Source organism: Hemitrygon akajei, chromosome 30 (assembly GCF_048418815.1).
Source record: "Hemitrygon akajei chromosome 30, sHemAka1.3, whole genome shotgun sequence".
Classification (NCBI taxonomy): Eukaryota; Metazoa; Chordata; class Chondrichthyes; order Myliobatiformes; family Dasyatidae; genus Hemitrygon; species Hemitrygon akajei.
In genome coordinates, this window is record NC_133153.1 from 30,756,777 (window position 1) to 30,771,093 (window position 14,317).

The 14,317-nt window shown below is 42.8% G+C and overlaps 2 pseudogenes; both read right to left on the bottom strand.

Annotated features, from left to right (window-relative positions):
* LOC140718937 (UDP-glucuronosyltransferase 2C1 pseudogene) overlaps window positions 1-13,973 on the bottom strand; it is a 30,742-nt pseudogene extending 16,769 nt beyond the window's left edge.
* LOC140718938 (UDP-glucuronosyltransferase 2A1 pseudogene) lies at window positions 4,320-14,033 on the bottom strand (annotated as a pseudogene).
* Between the last annotated feature and the right edge of the window lie 284 nt (window positions 14,034-14,317).

The window sequence follows — 14,317 nt, forward strand, 5'->3', positions numbered from 1 at the left end:
TGGGCATTTAATAAGATTGTTTGCTCTATAGAACTATCACTTATGTCAATCTCATTCAGCACACTCCCATCTGACTACAGGAAATGCAACGTCCACTTTCCCATCATTCCTTCTGATTGTCTCACTGCTTCTCACTCTTTCTAGCTTACATTTTTCATCAAAGACACATCACTAAAACTTTCCAGGCAAACTGAGCTGTACAAGAAATGTCAAAATGGGCAGATTTGACATGTCTTCTAAAACTTTGACAAACTTCTATATAACTTCTATAGTGGAGAGTATACAGACTGATTGCATCACAGCATGGTATGGAAATACCAACGCCCAAGAATGGAAAAGCCCACAAAAACTGATGGATAAAACCCAATCCATCATATTCTACAATAACATTCTTCACTCTCAATGACACCTCCGATATTTGTGTATTCTGCAAGGGACCCAGCATAGATCCCTGAAGGACACTATTAGTCACAGTTTCCGTCGCAAGGAACAACCACAAGCCACCATCTTATACTTTCTAACTCTGAGCCAGGTTTGAATCCACCTAACTAGCTCTTCATGGATTCCATGTAGTTTAATCAGCTTTGTCCCCTCTGCCATTGGATTCTGAATGGACAATGAATCCTTGTAAACTATCTCAGCTTTTTTATTGCTCTCTTTTTGCATATTTTTAAAGTTAATTTTAAATATAGGTGTCACTTATTGCAATTTATTGAGTTTTTCTTATCATGTATTACACTGTACAGCTGCCAAAAAACAACAACTTTTGTGACCTGTGCCAGTGATATTAAACCTGATTCTGAGTTTCTGCTCAGCACTAACACTTAATGTGCCTTTCAGTGAATGAAACCATTCACATTATCCAAACCTACTGATCTACTGATCATCATAGCAACACAGTTACATGATGTCATGATGAGTCTTGTGAAAGGAAATATGTCATGTAACAATGCAGTAGAAATTACAGTGTCCTGTCCCAGTATCATCGCTTCTTACGCTGATTGGGAGCACAGTCATAGGAAGTGGTCAAGGTAGGTACAACTGCCGCATTTAAGAAGCATTTGGATAGGTTAATGGATTTTAGAGGATTATTGTTTGATCATAGGCAACTGGGGCTAGCAGTGTAGTTGCTGTGGACCAGTTGGGCTGAAGGGCCTGTTACCAAGCTGAATTACTCAATGATTCTATGAAGAGAGTTACGAGAGACTGCAGCTACTGGAATCTGGAGTGACACACAAGATGCTGGAGAAAATCAGCAGGTCAGGCAGCATCTGTGGTGGAAAATTCAACCAGCTACTTGAGAAGCAAACCAAAACCACCGAGAGGCTGAGTGAGGGAATTGACACTGTATGGCGTGCTTCCAAATAACTGAGCTCCAAGTTGAGAAAAGTAAGTTCAATCCACTATAATAATATTAGCAAAGACGAGCGATCTCATCTAGCAAGAAAAGCTAATGAAATTAATGTGGCAATAAAGATATTAGTGGAATTAGCAAAATTAGCAATATCAGAATTAGTAGTCAACAAAAGCTATCCATCCCCTTGTCCAGTCTATCTCTAATTAAAATAAAGTAATGACACAAAAGGGTGAATACCATAACCAATACTAAAACACACAAAATAAAATACAATACAAACAGACAGAAAATAGATACACAGCTCCTTCATCGACAGTCAATATTTCAGATTGGGAGTCTTCTGCCAGTCATATCAAAAGAAGGTGATTGGAGAAGTCACATGCCTCTGGCACAGACTCAATTCAATTTCTACAGATGTAGTATGAAGAGAATTTAACTGTTGAATCATGGTCTAGTGTTAAGGGGCCACTGAACAGAATTGGGAAAAGCTGCAGAAAGTTACAAACTCAGCCACCTCCATCGTGGGCACTAGCCTCCTCAGCATCAAGGACATCTTCAAAATATGCTGCCTCAAAAAGGCGGCATCCATCATTAAGGACCCCCATCACCCAGGACATGCCCTCTTTTAATTGCAACCATCAAAGGAGGAAGTACAGGAGGCTAAAGACACACACTCCACATTTCAGGAACAGCTTCTTCCCCTCATCACATATATAGCTAGGATGCCTTAAACTTTTGTCACAGTATCGTATTTATCAACATAGAGAGGGGAGCGAGTTTGTAAATCTGGTGGGAGCAATGGATGTGGGAATGGGGTGGGTGGAGTGCGGTGGGAAGGGTGTGTGACAGGTGGCAGAGAAGGAAGGTCAGGCGTGGGTGCAGACACACCCAGCCCTGAGACACTAGGCAAGGTCACTTGACTCCATCTAATTGGTTTACTGATCATTACAGAATGTCTCTCTGGTGCTTCCCACTCCCTCCCCTCTCCGTTCCCCTTTTCCCATCCATGATTCCCCTCTCCCTGTCCCCTTCCCACTCTCAGTCAATAACAGAGACCAATATCAGAATCAGGTTTATCATCACTCACATATGTCAGGAATTTTTTTTTAACAGCAGTACAGTGCAATTTCACAACATATGCTAATGATGAACCTAATTCTGATTCTGAATTTCTGCTCAGCACTAGTATTGTATGAGTCTTTCAGTGAAAGAAACCATTCACTTTATGCAAACCTGCAGATTAAGTGCCGCAAATCTAAAGGACAAGAGATTCTCCAGATGGCGGAAATCCTGAGCAACACATGCAAAATGCTGGAGGAACTCAGCAGTTCAGCAGCACCAGGGAAAGGAACAGACAATCGATGCTTTGGGCCAGCATCCTTCTTCAGGACTGGAATGTAAGTGGGAAGATGGCAGTGCAGCTAGGAAATCAAAAACAAAGTTGATATGCAAATATAAACAAGTAAGCCCTTCTACATGACATGATATATATGAGACAAGGGTTGCGAAGAATGAGTAAATCAATGCGGGCAGCACAACTAGTACATTGCCTAGGTTTAAGCGTCATCTCCATCTGTGCCCATTTGGAGTTTGCACATTCTCACTGTAACCTCCCTACCTGTTTCAGTTTCCTTGCTCATGTCAACGAGGTGCAGGTGGGTTATTGGTTACTGTAAATTGCCCCTGTGGGTGGGGATTGAAAGGAACATGAGTAGATTAGCATACAGAGAAAATTAGTGCATAGGTTGCATTACATTGTGAGTCATACAATTGGCCAGTATGGCCTCTTCTATGTCAGAGGAAAAGTAACAGGGCTGTTCATCTTCAAGGAGTGCTGTCGCAGGAAAGCAGCAACCATTATCAAGGACGCTCACCATCCAGCCTATGCTCTCTTCTTACTGCTGCCATGAGGAAGAAAGTACAGGAGCCTTAGGTCCCACACCGTCTGGTTCAGGATCAATTATGACCCTTCAACCGTTAGCTCTTGAACCTGTGTGGGTAATTCCATTCACCTCATCGCTGAACTGATTCCACAACCTATGGACTCACTTTTAAGAACTCTACAACTCAGTTTCTATACTATTTATTTATTTGTTTGTTTGTTTGTATTTGCAGTTTGTCTTCTTTTGCACATTGGTCGTTTGTCAGTCTTTGTGTGCAGCTTTTCATTGATTCTATTGTATTTTTGGTCTATGAATGTCCACAGGAAAATGAATCTCAGATTAGTATATGGTGACATATACAGTATGTACTCTGATAATAAAGTTTCTCTGAACTTTGAACTACAGGCAATGCAACACATCCACTTCCCATCATTCCTCCCAACAGTGAAGTGCTCCACTCTTTCTAGGTAAAGTTTCTCATCAAAGTGACATCATAGAAACTGAACTAAGACGTCAACATTTTGTCTATTTGAACTCTCCTTAAGTTAACTAGTCCAAACTATGCATTAAATTTTCTATCATGATGCATGTATTCTTCTTGCTCCTGCCATTGGGAAGGAGGTATAGGAGAATTAGATCCAACACCACCAGGTTCAGGAACAGTTATTACTCCTCAGCCATGAGGCTCTTGAACCTGAGTAGATAACTTCACTCACCACAACACTGAACTAATGCCGCAACGTATCAACTCACTTTTAAGGACTCTATGACTATCAGGGTAGTATGTAGTGACAGATAATACAATATGTTCTTTGATAATAAATTTACTTTGAACTTTGAACTGTTGAGGAAATAGCTGAGGAAAAACATCAAATAGACAAGCGTTCAACATGACAAAGCATAGGCAACTCCAGTAGCAGTTATGTTAGAGAGTACAAGAGAAACAATAAGATGTATACCTTTGGCCATTAGTTAGTAGATGGTATGGCTGTGGGAAAACCGAATAGAGATTCTCAGAATAGGTTCTGTGCACACCTTGAACTCTTATTCTAATTTTGAATGAATAGTATTTGAAAAGCATGTTCATTCGTATCACATTAAGTTTATTAATTTTGTTGTTTGCAACCACATTCATTAACTCTGTGTTATAATTTCTGAATAGCCGTTATTACAATTCACAATAATAGAAAGGGATACATGTTAAAGGTGTGGTGGAATCAATGAAAAGCTACCCACAAAGACCAATTAAAAACAACTTCAAAATATTGTTATACAAGTGGTGATTGATAAGTTCGTGGCCTAAGGTAGAAGGAGTCAATTTTAGAAAACCTAGTACTTTTATTTTTCAACATTGTCCCCTCCTACATTTACACACTTAGTCCAGGAGCAGTCGTGGAGCATACGGATCTTGGACCTCCAGAAAGTGTCCACAGCTTGGGTGATTGATAAGTTCGTGGCCTAAGGTAGAAGGAGATGAGTTATACAGCTCTCGTTACATGCACAGTTCAACTCTTTGAGTGATTATGCAGAAAGTTTGAAGTTAATAACTCATCAATTAATAACTCATCGGGGTGATTGATAAGTTTGTGGCCTAAGGTAGAAGGAGATGAGTTATTAACTTCAAACTTTCTGCATAATCACTTGAAGAGTTGAACTGCGGATTGAAGCAGAACAGAATATTCTCTCATAATTCAACAGGAAAAGCCTTATTGAGTTTTTTGCTTCTTCTTCCATGCAATGTTACAGAGTTTCTTCAGTGCTACAATCACCAGCACTGTGACCACGAGTAACATGATCAACAGAAAGACCATCACATCCACACAATAGTAAGCATACCAGGGCAGTAGGTAGGATTCAGAATGCAAATGCCCTGCTCCTTTGTGTCGGGCAACATACTCAATCCAGAAAATGGCTCGCTCCATTGGCGACTCTGGTTGGTCCCGGTGGAGGGCAGAGAGTTTCTTCATGTTGTCCCGGTAAAATGTGCCATTTATCACTTCATTAAGTGCCTGCAATAGATCTGTTGAATGCATGGTTGCAACATTAAGCACCTTTGCTACACCCCGGGATTCCAGTCGAAGTAAATTGTCAAACTGGTCAAAAATTAGAGGCATGCCAATCACTGGCACCCCGTGGTAGATGGCCTCGTAAATGCCATTGGTACCACCATGAGAAATGAAGACTCGTGTGTTGGGGTGTCCCAGAAGGTCATTCTGAGGGATCCATTTTGTCAGTAGTGTATTATTACCTACATTGGGAGGGATTTCTCCATCATATCTCCAAATAACCTTCTGGGGTACTTGAGCAAACACCTCAGCTATTTCCATTGTAAACTTCATTGGCAAAAAACCAACAAATGTCCCCAATGACATCACAATAAGTCCATGTTTCTCTGAACTTTGAACAAACTCTTCAAACTCTGCTATTAGTGGTCGGGCTGGTTTACACTGGAAGCCTCCCACGTACACAATATTTGGCATGGTGGGTCTTGGGAATTCAAATACAAAATCAACTCTCATCAGCCATACATCAGCCCTCCGCAGAATTGTCATGATATCTGTGCCTGGTCCCAAAAACTGGTGGCAACGTTTTTCATAAATGGGCTGAATTAAATAGTCACTCAAAATTATCTGAACAATATATAGAATGACATTTTGCATTCTTTGAAGAAAAGTCATTTTATCTGTCAATTGGGAACCAGGGATTGGGATGTAGGATGCTGGTGATGGAACTGAGAGGAAATGGGCTTCCCCACTGCTAAACCAGCGCACATTATACACCAGTGGGACTTTTAAATAATAAGCAATCATTGGGCCAGTGGCAAAAGCAGGGTCTGTAAGTACCAAGTCAAATTTAGCATCTTCAAGTTGCTTTAAAACAGGTTTGTCTTTGAATATTCCATCAATAATGTGTCCAGCACATTGATGATAATGGTATAATGCATTCCATAGCTGATATCGCAGTTGAAAATGTGCCCAAGGTGTCATTCGATATCTTAAAGCCATCAGTATATTTTGTACATAATTTTGAATAAACTTTTCTGTTTCATTTTTCCCAAGGCATTGTTCCATTTGGACCACAATGGATTGATAAAGGTCAGGCTTTTCGGTGATATACCAAGATGTAGATGGACAAATGATGCTGATGTTATGTCCGTGACGTTTTAGTTCTTCTACCAGGATTCTCATATTGACCCAATGACTTCCATCAACAGGTACAACCAATATATTAGTTGCAGAAGACAGGGTGATAACAGCACTAAGAACACAAGTAGTCAATAATCTACTTTTCCATTGGGAATACTTCATGTTGAGACAGAGTGATCTCCTACTTCTGTTGGCAAATTTAAAACAAATTTTGGTAAAAGCAACATGATTCAGTAATGTGACACTTTTGCAATAACTTCACTCCTTTATTACTGTAGATTAGAGCTTCTACATGAAGCATATCAGGTGTGTAGTTTCTGCCTGTGAAGTCATTTTACTCATACTGGTAAACAGATTATAACAAGACCATATTGGATTTCATTACAATGACCCACAAACTGGGAGATCTGTAAATGATCCTGTACAGCACTTTGGTCAACATGGGTTGTTTTTAAATGTGCTGTATAAATAAACTTGACTTGACTTGTTTTTTTCAACCAGCAATGTTACCCATTTCATTAACTCTTACATAGAGTACTCGACTGCTATTCAGAAGTGATGCTGAAGGTAGGTGGTGTGACCGATATATTCTAAGTCACACACAGAAAATGCTGGAGGAACTCAGCAGGTCAAGCAGCATCTATGAAAAAGAGTACAGCCGACATTGCAGTTGGGCTTCCAGCATCTACAGATTTTCTCTTGTTTATTCTTCTAAGTCTGCAACTTTCAAACACACAGGGGAGTACATGAATACCTAATCCCCTCACCAATACCCAAATTAATTATGAGGGCGGGGGGGGGGGGGGTCAGTGGTCAGTGCGTGCTCCTTATGTTACACCATTTAAATATAATTGGACACATTTGTTAGGAAAATACTGGTAGTCCTTGGTGTAACTGCCCATCAGATAGTTTAGGACTCAAATTTATGTTTTGTTTTAATTATTTTCTGGTGTTTAATTTTTAGTTTGAAATTAATTCACACTTACTTATTTTAAAAATACCCACCCATATGAGGTGGCGCAGTAAAGTACAACCAGGTAGTATAGCAGGTAGCAAAGCGCTTTACAGCGCTAGCTATAGGAATATTGGGGTTCAACACCTGCCACTATCTGCAAGGTGTTTTTGTGCCTGCATGTTCTCCCTGTGACTATGTGGTTTCCTCCAGGTGCTCCGATTGCTACCCACATTCCAAAGACATACAGGTTAGGGTTAGTAAATTGTGGGCATGCTATGTTGGTGCTGGATCCGTGGTGGCACTTGTGGCCTCCCCCTAGCACTTCCTTGGGCTGTGTGGGTCATTGATGCAAACAATGCATTTCACTGTATGTTTCAATGTACATGTGACAAACAAAGCTAATGTTTAATCTATGTTTAATGAAATTGCAATGTTCCTTTCCATTTCCGATTCCATGAATGTTTTGTGAACATGTACAACATTTTGTTTGTTGACCTCAGACATAAAGCTGTACAGACAGTGTTGGCACTTTGGCTTTCCATGTGCATACTGATATACTGGTCACATTTACCTGTATTAGGACCATATACTTACAATATAAAACAGGCCAGAAGACACCAGCAAACTACATTACCAAAGGTTACATCTCGAGACGGCTCACAAAGCAGTTCATTACACTTCTTTTACAGACATGTTTCTGCTACTGCTATGGCCTGTTCTCTACACTGTCAGTGTGATTTCGGACCTATCAAGTGATCTGGTGCATTTCTGTCTCCGAGAGTGTTCCACGAGGCTGCGAACAAAGCGCACAGCACGGAGGCTGGGAAACCAGGAGATGAGGCGTGGGCCCACAATCTATTCCATCTCTCACCGATTAAAGTGCAGAGGGAGATTGAAATCATCGAGGTGGGTATGCAGGGCGAGTGAGTGCTCAGCACCATTAACCAGCCTCTCACTCACAACGGCTGGAGGAGTCTGCGTGTGGCAGTCTCTCACTTTCTGCTCCTGAGGGAAGGTCCTTATGTTTGAGTGATCTTTCTTTCTCTCTCTCTCAATGCTGTCATCAGATGGTACCGGAGCAAGGTTTAATTGAGGCAGAGTGCAGATTCAGACTCTAATTCAGGTTATGATGTGCTGTAGTTCTGATCACTCTTTTTTGTAACTACTTTTGGGCGATATATGAATCTACAGACAATGAACACTAAGCTGAACCATACTGAAATACGCCTTTTGATTTTGTGTTATTGGTAAAAAAATTTTCCATTGCCATTTATGCTTTTCTTTGCACATGAGGTGGGAGGGTGGGTTTGATGTTTTTTGAATGGGTTGGTTCCATGGTTCTTTGTTTCGAGACTATCTGTGCAGAAAATGAATTTTATGGTTCTATACTGCATAAATCCTTTGATAATAAATGTACTTTGAATCCTTGATATACTTCTATGCCTCACCTTTTTAAAACCATAAGACATAAGAACAGAATTAAGCCATTCAGCCTATCAAGTCTGCTATGCCATTCCATCATGGCTAATTTATTATCCCACTTAATCCCATTCTCCTGCCTTCTCCGTGTAAGATTTGACATCGCTATTAGTCACAAACCTATGAACCTCCACTTTAAATATGATCAATAATTTGGCCTACATGGCTGTCTTTTTAAGTGTCTGCCTAAATGTGTCTTAAATGTAGTAACCTTGCCTGATTCCATCTCCTCCCCTGGCCTTGTTGTCTGCTAATGAATTATTTTAAAAAGCAATAGCTTTACTTGTCACATGTACATCAAAATATTGAAATATACTGTGAAATGCTTCATTTGCATCATCATTCGCGATGTGCTGGGGGCACCCTGCAAGTACCACCATGCTTCCGGTCCCAGAATAGCATGTCCACTATTCACTAATACTAACCGTATACCTTTGGAATATGGGAGGAAATTGCTGCACCCAGAGGAAACCTACATGGTCACAAAGAGACTCCTTACAGACTGCAGTGGGAATTGAACCCTGATCAGTGCTCATTAACGCTATGAAGCATTTTTGCTAACCTCTATACTACTGTGCCTCGTGTCCCAAAATATGGTTTATTCATAAAGTTTACTCTTTATTTTTCTACCCGCGCTACACTTTCTTATTAACTATAGTATTATATGCAGGATTCCTATATTCTTTTTACTACCTCTACGTACTTATGTATAGCATGATCTGTCTAGATTGTACACAAAATTCAAAGTAAATTTATTATTGTTCATATGTGTCACCACATACAATCCTGAGGTTCACTTTCGTTAGCATGCTCAATAAATCTACAGAATAGTAGCCATAACAGAATCAATGAAAGACTGCCCAACTAGGGTGTTTAATCAGGTGACAAACTGTGCAAATACAAAAAGAAACAATAATAAGTAAATAAGGAATAAATACTGAGAACGTGAGATAAAGAGTCCTTGAAAGTGAGTCCATTGGTTCTGGGAGCATTTTAATGATGGGGAAAGAACAACATTAATCCCAATTGGTTAACAAAGAAATACAATTCTCGTTATCAGTAAATTTTAACCCAAACAAGCTCCAGCATGCTCTCGCAACGAAGAAGCATTCCTACTTTTAACAAAGAAGCCATTTTGATTAACATATGCAGTAACAAAGAAAAAGAAACCCCCTTTACACATGTACCCTTTTTCCAAGGAAGGGGCTACTAAAGGGGGCATATATTTAGGATCAGAGGTGACAGACTTAAAAGGGACATTGGGAACCGCTTCTTCATGCAAAGGATGGTGTGTATTTGGAATGAAATGGCAGAAATAGTGGTTGAGGCAGATACATTAGCAAAATTAAAGAACAGATTTGCTACCGTTGATCCACGTCCCTCCACCTCCCCAGCCCCCACCCCCTCTACAAATGCTGCTTAACTTCCCCCGAAAACTGCTTTGGTTTTCCACATTCCGGTCTCTGGTTTCTTGTGCCTGCATACTCTATTATGGGATCAGAAGTGCAGACCATTAAATTCCTTGGCATTACTGCATCAGGGACCAGCACACAAGTGTCATCACAAACAAGTCACAACAGCACCTCTACTTTTTTAGAAGTTTGTGAAGATTCAGCACGTAACCTAAACCTTTGGCAAAGTTCTGCTGGTGTCCTGACTGGTTGTACCATGGATCGGTATGAAAACACCAATGCCAAGGAATGTAAAAGTGTACTGAAAGTGGTGGACACAGCCTAGTCCAGCACAGGCAATGCCCTCCCCATCATCAAACACACTTACATGGAGCACTGTCACAAGAAACAGCATCCATTATCAAGGAACCCCATCATCCAGGCCATATTCTCTTGCTGATACATTCAGGCAGGAGGCACAAGAACCTTGGGTCCCACACCCACAGGTTCAGGAACAGCCAGCAGGCTCCTGAAACAGCATGGATAACTTCACTCACCTGAGCACTAATTTGACTCCACAACCTATAGACTCACGTTCAAGGACTCTACAGCTCAAAATTATTTATTCACTTTTTTTGTCAGTTATTGTCAGGAACGGGGGCCGGATGGACCCAAATGCAGGATGCAGACACTGAAGTACTAGGGGGAGGACAGGATGGGGATGCCATGGCATGTAAGGGTTAATGCAGGCAGGGCTGGATCCAAGAGTTCTAACGAGGCAGGCAGGCAGGCAGATCCCACGGTTCGGGGCCGGCAGGCAGATTCCTCATGGCGGGCCGCAGGGATCCCGGGCAGGGCCGCCTCCCAGGCAGGAACACAGAGGCCTGGGCCAGTCGCGGACACCTGGGCAGGTGTGGGGTACAACCCTTAGGGAGCAATAGGTGGAAGGGGCAGATCCCCCGCCGGGCAGCGGCAGTCCGGCCAGATCTGCCCGACGGAGGCAACGAGTAGGAAGGGGCAGAACCCCCGCCAGGCAGCGGCAGTCCGGCCGGACCCACCCGACGGAGGCAACGAGTAGGAAGGGGCAGAACCCCCGCCGGGCAGCGGCAGTCCAGCCGGACCCACCCGATGAAGGCAACAGGTAGGAAGCTGGGTCCAGGGTAAGCAGCAAAACTACAGTGATCCACCAGGTACATTGGTAAATTGGGAAAGGCAACCAACAGCATGGCAGCACAAGCAAGGAGAATAAGGTGGAACAGCGGGACCAGCACACAGGAGAGAAGCAGGGGAACAAGACCAACCGGATAGAGCATATACAGAACAGTCCAGCAACCAGGGCAGAGCAGGATTCCAAGCAGGGCAGCAACCAGGGTAGGACAGGATAGCAACCAGGGTAGGACAGGATTCCAAGCAGGGCAGCAACCAGGGTAGGACAGGATTCCCACCAGGGCAGGACAGGATTCCCACCAGGGCAGAGCAGGATTCCAAGCAGGGCAGCGACCAGGGTAGGACAGGATTCCAAGCAGGGCAGCGACCAGGGTAGGACAGGATTCCCACCAGGGCAGAACAAAACAACCACCCACCCAGTCTCCGTCCCACGGCCCCTTATAAACACCTGCAGCCCAATTGGCCACAGGTGTGCCTCCTTGATCCAGGCTGATCTTAACAGGCTCAAAGGGGCCGGGAGGGACAGCTGTAAGACCTGGAGTCCGGAGTACTCGGACCAGATCGAGACCCGGAACGCGGACCGGACCCTGACAGTTATTTGCACAATTTGGCACTTTTGCTACGTGAGAAAATCTGAAGATGCTGGAAATCCAAGGCAACACACACAAAACGCTGGAGGATCTCAGCAGTTCAGGCAGCATCAATGAAAACAAATAAACAGTTGACGTCTTGAGCTGAGACTCTTCATCAAGAATGAAACAGAAAGATGGGAAGTCAGGATCAGGCGGTTGGGGGAGGGGAGGAAGAAGGAGAAGTTGGCAGGTGATAGGTGAAACTGGGTGAGGGTGAGGGGGAGGGGTTGAATTGAAGAGCGGGGAAATTGACAGGTAAAAGAGATCAGGGGCTAGAATAGAGGGGAATCTGATAGGAGATGGTAGAAGACCATGGAAGAAAGGAGGTGCATTTCTGACACCTCCCTCCCCTTTCTTGATTTCTGTATTTATCTCTGGAGACATTCTTATCCACTGATATCTTTTATAAAACCATTGATTCTCACAGCTACCCCCACTATACCTCCTTCCACCTATCACTTGTGAAAATGCCATCCTCTTCTCTCAGTTCTTCTGTCTCCACGACATCTGCTCTCACGCTGAGGTTTTTCATTCCAGAACTAATGAAATGTCCTCCTTCTTCAAAGAAAGGGCCTTTCCTTCCTCACCATCAACACTGCTCTCATCCACATCTCTTCAATTTCACATACATCTGCCCTCACCCCATCTTCCCACTGCAAAATCAGGGATAGGGTTCCTCTTGTCCTCAACTACCACCCCACCCCATTAGCCCCCATGTCCAGCACATAATTCTCTGTCGGGGTCATCTATTGTATTTGGTGCTCCTAGTGTGGCTCTGTATATTGGTGAGACCTGACGTAGATTGGGGAACTGCTATGCAGAGCATCTACGTTCCGTCTGCCAGATTTCAAACAAAGCACTGGGAACTCAGCAGGCCAGGCAGCATCCATGGAAAAGAGTACAGTCGATGTTTTAGGCCGAGACCCTTCCTGGATTTTGTGTGTGTTGCTTGGCTTTCCAGCATCTGCAGATTTGTTCTTGTCTGCCACCCATTTCAATTCGATTTCCCATTTCCATTCCAACATGTCAGTCCTTTCTTCCTTTGTCTTCTCTCCTCTCCTATCAGATCTCCCCCTCCTCCAGCCCTTTATCTCTTTCACCCATCAACTTCCCAGTTCTTTACTTCACCCACCCCCCGACTTCACCTATCACCTACCACCTTGTATTTTTTCCTCCCCACCCTCCCACTTCTTATTCTGACTTCTCATCTTTCTCTCCAGTCCTGATGAAGGGTCTCGGTCAGAAACATTGACTATTTATTCCTTGCCATATATGCTGCCTGACCTCCTGAACTTCTCCTGCATTGTGTGAGTGGTTTCTTGCATTCTTTTGTGTATTGTCAGTCCTTGTTATGCGTAGTTTGTCATTAATTCTATTGTATTTCCTGTAAATGCCTGCAAGGAAGTTGAAAATAAATTAATTTTGAACATTAAACCTTTGAATTGTACCTATGTATTAAACCAGTTCCAGCACTGGAGTTTTTACAATGCATTGAAAGCTCTGCTACCCTGGACTACAACTCACATGCTTAAGAACCCGCCTGTGAGAATTGAAATACAAGACGGTTCTCTCTCTAAAGTTTCAATTTTACTGCCAGCAAAATGCCCCGCACCCCCCCATTCTTCACTGATTTATGTTCTTTTGAGAAACAGGTCCTGTACTTAACAAGCAAACACAAGGAAATCTGCAGATGCTGGAAATTCAAACAACACACACAAAATGCTGGTAGAACACAGCAGGCCAGGCAGCATCTATAGGGAGAAGCGCTGTCGACATCTCGGCCCGAAACGTCGACAGCACTTCTCCCTATAGATGCTGCCTGGCCTGCTGTGTTCTACCAGCATTTTGCCTGTGCTTAACAAGTTATTTTATCAGTTCCCTTCATTAAAATCCTGTAATTACTGAAGTTCATAAATTATATTCTAGTACTTTACCTCCGAGCGCAGGTCCCAATAGTTCACGGAAGAGTGCAGAGTTTTTCTGCACTGTAAACACATTAAACCAAAGTCCAACCCCACACATGATATGTTTTCAATTACCATAGGTTCGGCTGTGTTTGAAAGGATTTCCTTTCCTCACCCACTTCCCATTCTTGTTCAGCTAACCATATTAACTGTTGGAATGCCACTGATACCATTTGAAGACTAAACTATTTGAAGGTTGGTATGCAAAGATGTTGGTTGGCCCACTGAGCACCTCCAGCATTTTGTGCCTGTTGCTCCGATTTCCAGCATCTGCAGATCTTCTGTTTGTGAGTGCACAAATAATCGCTTTCCTTCTTATTTGTCCTCATTTTCATGTGAATAG